The sequence below is a fragment of the Protopterus annectens genome, chromosome 2.part2 (assembly GCF_019279795.1).
Source record: "Protopterus annectens isolate FY-2018-M chromosome 2.part2, PAN1.0, whole genome shotgun sequence".
In the NCBI taxonomy this organism is placed as follows: Eukaryota; Metazoa; Chordata; order Ceratodontiformes; family Protopteridae; genus Protopterus; species Protopterus annectens.
The window spans coordinates 1,111,256,792-1,111,265,872 of NC_056730.1; the positions used below are offsets into that span (position 1 = coordinate 1,111,256,792).

Here is a 9,081-nt window from a genome sequence, read left to right on the forward strand (position 1 = left end):
TACAGCCATGTATGTGTTCAATCTGTTGTTTGTAGTGGGTATGGCCATAAAGTCATAACACAGTTGGACACCTCTCCAATTTAGTAATGATAATCATGCTTACTGTACTAACCATGGCTGTGTCAGGGCAATGCAACAACCAGTAGCTGTAGAAATGTCACTCTTTTGGGTGCACAGTAACTAAGATTACACACATGTACAACATGTACAGCTGTTTTAACTGACCTTTTGCATCCTGTGTCTGTTTTCATGAGGTGGAGACATACATCTACTCATACTGACATGTGCATAGCTAATACCTCACATACATGTCTGTTCTATGTCAGTATGGCACACTAAATACATACTCCTGCTACACAGTCATCCCTCTCAACCAATTACAGCAGGCCATCTGTAGGATGCAATGCATATATGGGTGCAATGGGACAAAATCAGTGGCAGTGTCTCAGTATTGCTGTAACATACTTGAGGCATTCAGTAGCACAGTAGCCTTTGCACTGACAGGCATCCCCTGAAGGATGTCCAACAGTCATATGGCAGGAAGAGAGGGGAAAGGCTAATAGGATGGTATTGTATGTTAGAATTGTTAATGTTGGCAGTATGAGTGGTATAGGGACCAAGCTAGCTGATATGATGGCCAGGGGATAGTTGACATATTGTGTGTGTGCAAGAGACCACATGGAAGGGGATTATGGCTGGGTGTATGGTATGCAGGTCACAATTGTGCTATCAAGGTTTGGACTGGAGGAGGAAGGGACATTATGCCAAGAGTGTTTTTGTAGGATGACATTAGTGTCTGATAGAGTGATGTTTCTGAAGCTGTAAGCTGATGGTGTAATGATGACTGTTGTTAGTGCATATGCTATGCAAGTTGGTTCTGCAATGGATGAGAAAGAGAAATGTGACATCAGCTAGATGATGTGGTGATGACTGCACCCAAGGGTGACAGACTGGTCATTGCAGCAGATGTCAATGGGCATGTTGGTGAAGGGAGCAGAGGAGATGTGGAATTGATGGGTATGTATGGTGTTAAAAGGAGTGGAGACTGTTAGATGGTAGTGGATTTTGCAAAAACGATGGACATGGCTGTGATGAATACACACTATAACACAAGGGAGGAGCACAGGGTGACATACAAGAGTGGAGTAAGATGCACACAGGTGGAATATATCCAATGTAGGAGGGCCAGTTTGAACGAGATTGGAGACTGTAAAGTGGTAACAGGGGAAAGTGTATTTAGACAGCAGGGAATGTTGGTATGTGATATGATGTTGGTGATCAAGATGAGGAGGAGTGTGGGGGCAGCACCAAGGATCAAATGGTGTGAATTGGAAAAGTGTGCTTGTGAGGTGGCGTTCAGGGAAGAGTTGAGACAGGCACTGGGTGGCAGTGACAATCTAACAAATATCTGCTTAAGTACAACAGAACTGGTAAGGGAGACAGTTATACAGGTGCTTGGGTTGACATGTGGCTGGAGAAAGCAGTACAAGGACACCTGTTGATGGACTGATTAAATACTAGAGCATTTACAGAGACAGAGGTTGGAGAAAAAGATGTGGGATTATCCTAGAGATGAGGAAAGTAGGCAGGAGTATGAGGAGATGATGTGCATGGCAAAGAGAGATGTGGCAAGGGCTGAGGATGGACATATGAAGACTTCAATGACAGGTTGGACACTAAGGAGGGATGAAAGAAATTGTACCAATTGGCTGGACAGATGCACTGAGATAGGAAAGATGTGCAGCAGATAAGGGTGATAAAGGATGATGAGGTATATGTATTCACAAGTGAGGAGAGTGTGTTGAGCACATGGACAGTGTACTTTGAGAGGCTGATGAATGAAGAGAATGAGACAGAGAAGGTTGGATGATGTGGGTATGGTGAATCAGGAAGTGCAATGGCTTAACAAGGAGGATGTAAGGATAGCTATGAAGAGGATGAATACTGGCAAGCCTGTTGGTCCACATTACACACCTGTGGAAGCATGGGGTTGTTTAGGGTAAATGGCAGTGGTGTGTTAGCCAAACTGTTTACTGATATCTGGAGAAGTGTGAGGTTGCATGAGGAGTGGAGAGAAAGTGCTTGGGTATGGTGTTAAGGAGGTTGATGTGATAACTACAGAGGGATAACATTGACCAGTCACAGCATGAAGTTATGGGTAGGAGTAGTGGAAGCTAAGTTACATATGGAGGTGAGGAGTACTGGTCAGCAGTATGGTGTCATGTGTGGAAAGGGCACTATCAATGTTATGTTTTCTCTGAGACTGTTACTGGTGAAATACAGAGAAGGTCAGGAGTTGCTCTGTGTCTCTCTGGATGTACAGAAAGCATATGACAGGGTGCCTAGACAGGGGTTGTGGTATTGTATGATGAAGTGATGAGTGGAAGAGATATATGTAAGAGTGGTACAGGATATGTACAAGGGTGGTATGACAGTATTGAGGTCTGCATTGGGATTGACAGAGGTGTTTAAGGTGGAGGTAGGATGACATCCGGGATCAGCTGTAAGCCCTTTCTGATTTGCAATGGTAATGGACAGGTTGATAGACAAGATCATACGGGAGTCCCCGTTGATTATGTTGTTTGCAGATGGCATTGTGATCTCTGCTGAGAGTAGAGGACAACTTTTGGAGACCCTGGAGAGGTGGACATATGCTCTAGGGAGGAGACGAATGAAGGTCAGCAGCACTAGGACAGAATATCTGTGTGTGAATGAGAGAGAGGATAGCGGAATGTTGAGGATGCATGGAGTAGAGTTGGCAAAGGTGGATGTGTTCAAATGATTGGGATCCACATTTCAGAGTAATGAGTACTATGGAGGACAGGTGTAGAAGAGACAGGATGGAGAGGGTGGAGAAGAGTGTCAGGAGTGATATGTGACAGACGAGTACCAGTAAATGTGATATGTAAGGTCTACAAGAGGGTAGTGAGACCACCTATTTTATATGGGTTGGAGACAGTAGCATTGAAAAAAAAGGCAGGTGTCTGAGCTACACATGGCAGAGTTACACATGTTATGTTTTGCACTCGGTGTGACATGGATGCACAGGTTTAGCAATGTGTATATGACAGGCTCAGGCCATGTTGGACGAATATGAGACAGTGTTGGAGAGGCAGCATTACAGCAGTTATGACGTGCTGAGGAGGGCTGCTGAGTATATTGTGAAAAGGAAAGTAAGGATGTAGCTGCCAGGTGAGAGGAACAGAGGAAGATCTCAGATAAGGTTTCTGGATGTGGTGAGAGAGGAAATGCAGGTGGTTGGTGTGAGAGAGCAAGATTCAGAGGATGGGCAGAAATGGCAGTAGATGATCCACTCTGGCAATCCTGAATGGGAAAAGCCAGTGGACAATTAAGGGGGATGTTGTAATGTCAGTCTTTACAGATTTGGAAAGAATGTGACTGACATGACACAACTCTATGGGTAAATGACTACAAGTATGAGGCACACATATGGTCAGTGTGCAGAACAATGGACAGCTGAATGGTATGAACTCAATATATAACATGCAGTTCAACACACACATCTGCAGCAGTACTTTACTCTGCATATGCTCTGTATAATTGTCTTATATTTACAAGACAAAATGTCTATCATATTTAATATGCACAGGTGACATATGAATATGCACAACATCCCAGTAGCTGGCCTAGTCACTACAGACAGAGCCACATGCTATGGCCATCAGTGCTGTTCAGCAGTACATCAGTACAGCAAGTCTTGTTGATGCATATGCTTTCAAACCCCTATTTTCCATTATTACAGACCACCTACTGCATTCAATTACATGCTTATTTGTTTCACATACCTTTTTTTTCTGGATATGTCACAGATATATCCTTTCTTATTCGTTTTTCCTCACACTACTTCAACTTTGCACTGATGGACTGTCTATGACAGAGGTGGTTTGAATAGATGGCAGTTTGTCTTTTGTAGGTAATGCTCGTGACCATGTGATGGCTTGAGCACCAATTGATGTTCCCCAGTTGCTGATTGCATGCAGAGTGGCTGTGTAGTTATTCCAATAGCCAATGTCATGGCAACACACTCCTATAATTGTGTACTCCATGTGGGCATTGGCCCTTTCCTTTACCTGTAAGGAAGAGATCCTGGAGGTGTGTGAGCTAATACTTATTAGAACAAGACCTGTGGAGACAAGCCAACTAAATGATGGGGAAGATTTAAGACCTAGAGAGAGAATGTGAGTATTGCTGTTATATGTTTTGAATACTAATTGTTTAACAGGGTTTGTCTGAACATGCTACGTCTGCATGGGTTTCAGTCTGACAAAGTTCTGTCTGCATAGCTCTCAACTGTATGGATATCCACATAATAGCCAGAGGTTTGCCTGTTATATTTGGTTTGTTCCACAGGCAAGTGTTGTCCCTGGCAAAGCCGTAGCATACTCTGGTGATTCCAATCAGTACATGCCAATATCCATTTGTTTTTCAGCCTTTAACTCCCTCAGAAAAGTTAAGTTACAATTTTCTCAGTGTATAACAGCAATATTTCAAGTATGGCCATGTTTTTGGGCCTCAGTCCCAAATTATGTCAGACTTGGTACAGATGCCATACAGTAGGAGGTTGATAGGCAGAGTCTACCATTATTATGTTCTATCATTCCTGCTGAGGGGAAAGGGTGGCCAACATGTGGGACTCTATACATTCAAGAGGTTGGTGTATGGAGAATGCTCTTAGATGCCCTTGTAACATATTTTATGTGGGGGAGAGTAAGAAGTGTTTTAAAACTTGGCTGTTAGAACATATGACAGATATTACTGATGAGGAAGAAGACAGTTCTATAACTGTGCATTTCAATAATTCCCATCATGGGGGTAGTAGTCCTGAAAGAAGAATTGTTATGTACAGAATCAGTTTAAATTCTTAAATGTGATACTTTATCCCCTAGGGTGTTGAATGTGTAGTGTAATTGGAGGGTTTGTATATACATGTAATTAAGTGTAGTGGGTTACAAGGTACTGCTTTGGAAAAAGTTGTTTCTCAGTTTGGTTAAACAGTCATAAAAGAACAATTGTTATTTACAGAATCAATGCATGTTTTTAAATGTGATACTTTATCCCCTAGGGGGTTGACTGATGAGTGTAATTGGAGACTGTGTATTTAAATGTACTTACATGTTAATTGCTTCTTCTAATTAAGGCAAGTATTTCTTGTAATCTGTTACTACTTGAAGGCTTTGGCAAAGTCATCAGAGTAAACTGAACTTGTGTGAATTATTGGCTGTTTGTGTTTTTGTTTACTATCTTCACTCACTGTACTTGTGTTGCTAAGAGGTCACTGTATAAGTCTGGCCATTGTGTATGGCCTATCATGGTTTTGTGGCAGCATACTGTCCACTTATTATTTGGACTGGGGGGCAGATGTGAGTTTCATGGGTCCTTTCGTATCCAACTGTGCACACTGCCCCAGTTAAGGGTGGTCTGTCAGCAGCATATGTTTGTATGGGCATTTAGAGACATGTATGCATATATGGATACAGAGTGATTAAGGCACTTTTAAGCGGTTGTAAGAAGGTTTGCAGGGGTTTGTGTGGAGCTAAGTGGCGGGAATACACGGTTAAACCGATAGGGGCTTAAACTGTGTAGGCTTCACTTATCGACACTTACCAGTGCACAACTATGCTTAGCAGATCTAACTACTGGTTATCATTCACATGTAAGCAATGTGTACACCTGCTAAGCATAGCTCAGTCCTGATGTTAGATGTTAGATGTAAGTGTTATTGCTCCTTTTTTTATCTGACTGTGCATGCTGCTTCAGTGTCTGTTGGTCTTTTGGCTGTATGGCTTTGTAGCGGCAGACTGAGATGTGTCCTGTACCATGGTCAGCATTCAGACTACACTGAGAATTGGACCACTATATGTAAGGGTAGTGTGTGACTGGTAAACTATTATGTATTTCTTCACACAGTCTGTAGACTCTACTGTTCACCTGACCTATCGGTATGTGACTGTGACTGTGGTGGAATTGGTTGCGGGTATGCAATTTCACACTGGTGTCTGATTTTTGGTCCTGTAACATTCCTGTAGTGCCTGACATCCCAAAGGGGGATGACAACACATTCAGTGACATTGAGCTTAAGGCCATGGCTCTGAAACCAGGCATTGGTCTCAGTGGGGCCTTTCTGTAGGATGTCAACATCACTTGGATAGTTAATAGCTCCCAACTTGCAATTGTCTGCAAATATTGTCAGCCAGAGTCCCTTCATGTTGGAATGGACTTCAGAGAAGTTGATATCAAACAGGAGAGGACCCAGGACCAAACCCCGTGGAACTCCACACGTGACTAATCAGCACTATGACTTGGACTCAGCTACTTTCACACTCTGGGTTCTATCTGTGAGACAGTTTGCAACCCACCTACTGTTATAGGGGTTGATGCATAGCTTAGTGAGTTTATCCACGAACCCTGGGTGGGGAATGTTATCAAAGGGCTTGGCCAGATTGAGGTAGGCTGTGTGAACCACCTTGCCTTCCTCTGGCAACTGACTCAAAGAAGTCGACTAGGTTGATTTAACAGGCATGATCTACCCTTCACAAAAGCAAACCGCGTGGGATCCTGGGTCTGGAGATTCCTACATTCCTGTTTCTTAGGTCCATGATGATGCATTCCATAGCTTTGCATGACTCGTCACTCCATTTACCAATCAACTCCCAACCTCCACCCCAGGGCCTCAGTTATTCAATATGCAGATGATACCACTATCATATGTGCAGCCCCCACTCTAGACCTCCTTCAGTCACAAACACAAAAGGCTTTCTCACTAGCTGAAACCTGGTTCACTACCCATCAGCTTATTCTTAACCCAAATAAAACAAAACTACTACTCTTTTCTTCTCATAAAACCTTCCCCCCCAGCAGACAACTTTAATGATCACCTCTGATACCAAAACTGTAATCGCCCCACCTACCCACACCAAACTTTTAGGCATTGAAATAGACAACAACCTACGATTCGACCTGCACACTGCCTAAACTATCAAGAAAGTCCACAAAAACTAGGCCTGCTCTATTGTAACAAAATTTTCTCTCAAACCAAGCTAGAACCACTATAGGCAGGACACATCTGTTATCCACCCTCCTCTACGCATCCCCAGTACTAACAAACCTTCATAAATCTGACTTAAACAAGCTAGAATCCTGCTAAAATAAGATAGCTAGATTTGCTACAGAATCTACATATAGAACACATCACTGCACCACCCTCAAAAAACTGAACTGGTTAGAACTCCCTCTACTACTTCAACTCAATCAACTGTCACTAGCACATAAGCTATACTACTACCCAGACAACATCCCAACCCTCCAACATATTATATGATCTCACACCACAACAAGAACTTTGAGATCTAATACTCTTAACCTTCTAGAAGTCACCAAATATAAAAACGAAGCAGGGAAATCTCTATTTAGCTACTACATCTCCAAACTCTGGAACTCTCTACCAGCCACCCTCACATCAAATACCTCCACTGCACAATTAAAAAAAACTCCTAAATACCCAGCTTTCAAACAACTGGCAATGCTCCTGTAACACCCCTGGGTAAAGACAAAGATACAAGCAACAACTTTTCCCACCAAGTTTCTAATTCTAATATGACCTTTTGAAAGAATAACTGCAAAATATCGTATCTATAAATGCTAAATAAATGCATGCACAGAATTTATAAATCTTCTATGTACAAAATGTTCTAAGATGTGTTACAATATAGTACAGTATATACATGCTAGTCTTAATATGCCTGTATTGTATGTTACTGCAGTGTATGTAAAATGGAGCTTTTCTCCCCCGGCTTCCGGTGAAAATGGACATGTGTCCAGCCAAAATTTCCTGGTCAACAAATGTAAAATAAATAAATATGTGTATGTATATATGTATATATTTTACATGTATATCTCTATAGATATATTTTGTCTATATTTGTCCACCTATATGCATCACCATACATGAATACATGTATATATAGAAAACCTGACTGATTCTACAGAATCATTTCCCTACAGTTGAATGACTCTACTGACTGTTATGTTTGGAAAAGCATCAGCATTTTGTACAGCTCGCATGGTCTAGTGGTATATTGCTCTGACTATGGTATACAGGGCCCTAGGTTCAAGGTTTGGCAGGACTGATACTTTTGTTGCAAGGCAGAACAATTGCTGCTGGAGACAGAGGGATATGGGCAATATTTCAAAGATGTCCCTACTTTGGGCCCCTTGACCCCCATTTTGATACCCTTTGGACAGATTTGTTATAGTAAGAGGTTTGGGATATGGATCAGATGTGCAACTCCAATACACAGAGGGTGTGGGTGGCGGAGCCCCCCATGGGGGTGCAGGGGGGTGTAGCCCCACTGCTAACAGTTTAAGGTGTTTGTTGTGTTTTTATGTTTATTTTACATGGTCAGTATTCTGAAAGTTGATTACGTGGTCTCGGCCATATGAAAGTCAACTTTTTGAAATGTCGACCATGTAAAGTAGACACACACATATATATATATATATATATATATATATATATATATATATATATATATATACAAAACTTGATTAATTCTACAAAATCATTTCCCTGCTGTTGAATGACTATACTGAATGATATATTTGAAAAACACACATATCTACAGCTCAGATGGCTTAGTGGTAGATTGCTATGGTGTGCAGGGTTCTCGGTTCAAGACTTGCAAGGGATGATCATTTTGTTGCTGGGCAGAACAAGGGCTGTTGGATACAGAGTGATTGAGGCTCTTTTAAGAAGTTGTAAGTGGTTTTGTGCAGGTTTGTGTGGAGCTAAGCAAAGCTAAATGACGGTTATGTCTGCTTAAATCCTCGCTAATTTTAAATAAAGAAAAGAAAAAGGGAGACAGGAAAGTGGTGAAATGGGGGCAAGCAGGGGGTAAGACAAGATGAGAGGCAGCTAGGGATGTGCAGGAAGGGTATAGGAAAGGACCATAGCTCTTCATTTCTTCGACAGCAACAGCTGATATGACTGTGGGCAATTTGGAATTTAGAGCCTACACCCCACAAGGAGGGATGTGGACAACATAAAATTATGATAATTAGTGG

General features: G+C 42.0%; 1 non-coding gene across 1 annotated transcript; it reads left to right on the top strand.

Annotated features, from left to right (window-relative positions):
* The first annotated feature begins 3,369 nt into the window (after nucleotides 1-3,369).
* Nucleotides 3,370-3,500, top strand: LOC122796105. The gene has a single exon (XR_006363938.1). It is a non-coding gene; the product is annotated as a small nucleolar RNA SNORA17 (small nucleolar RNA).
* The last annotated feature ends 5,581 nt before the right edge of the window (nucleotides 3,501-9,081 follow it).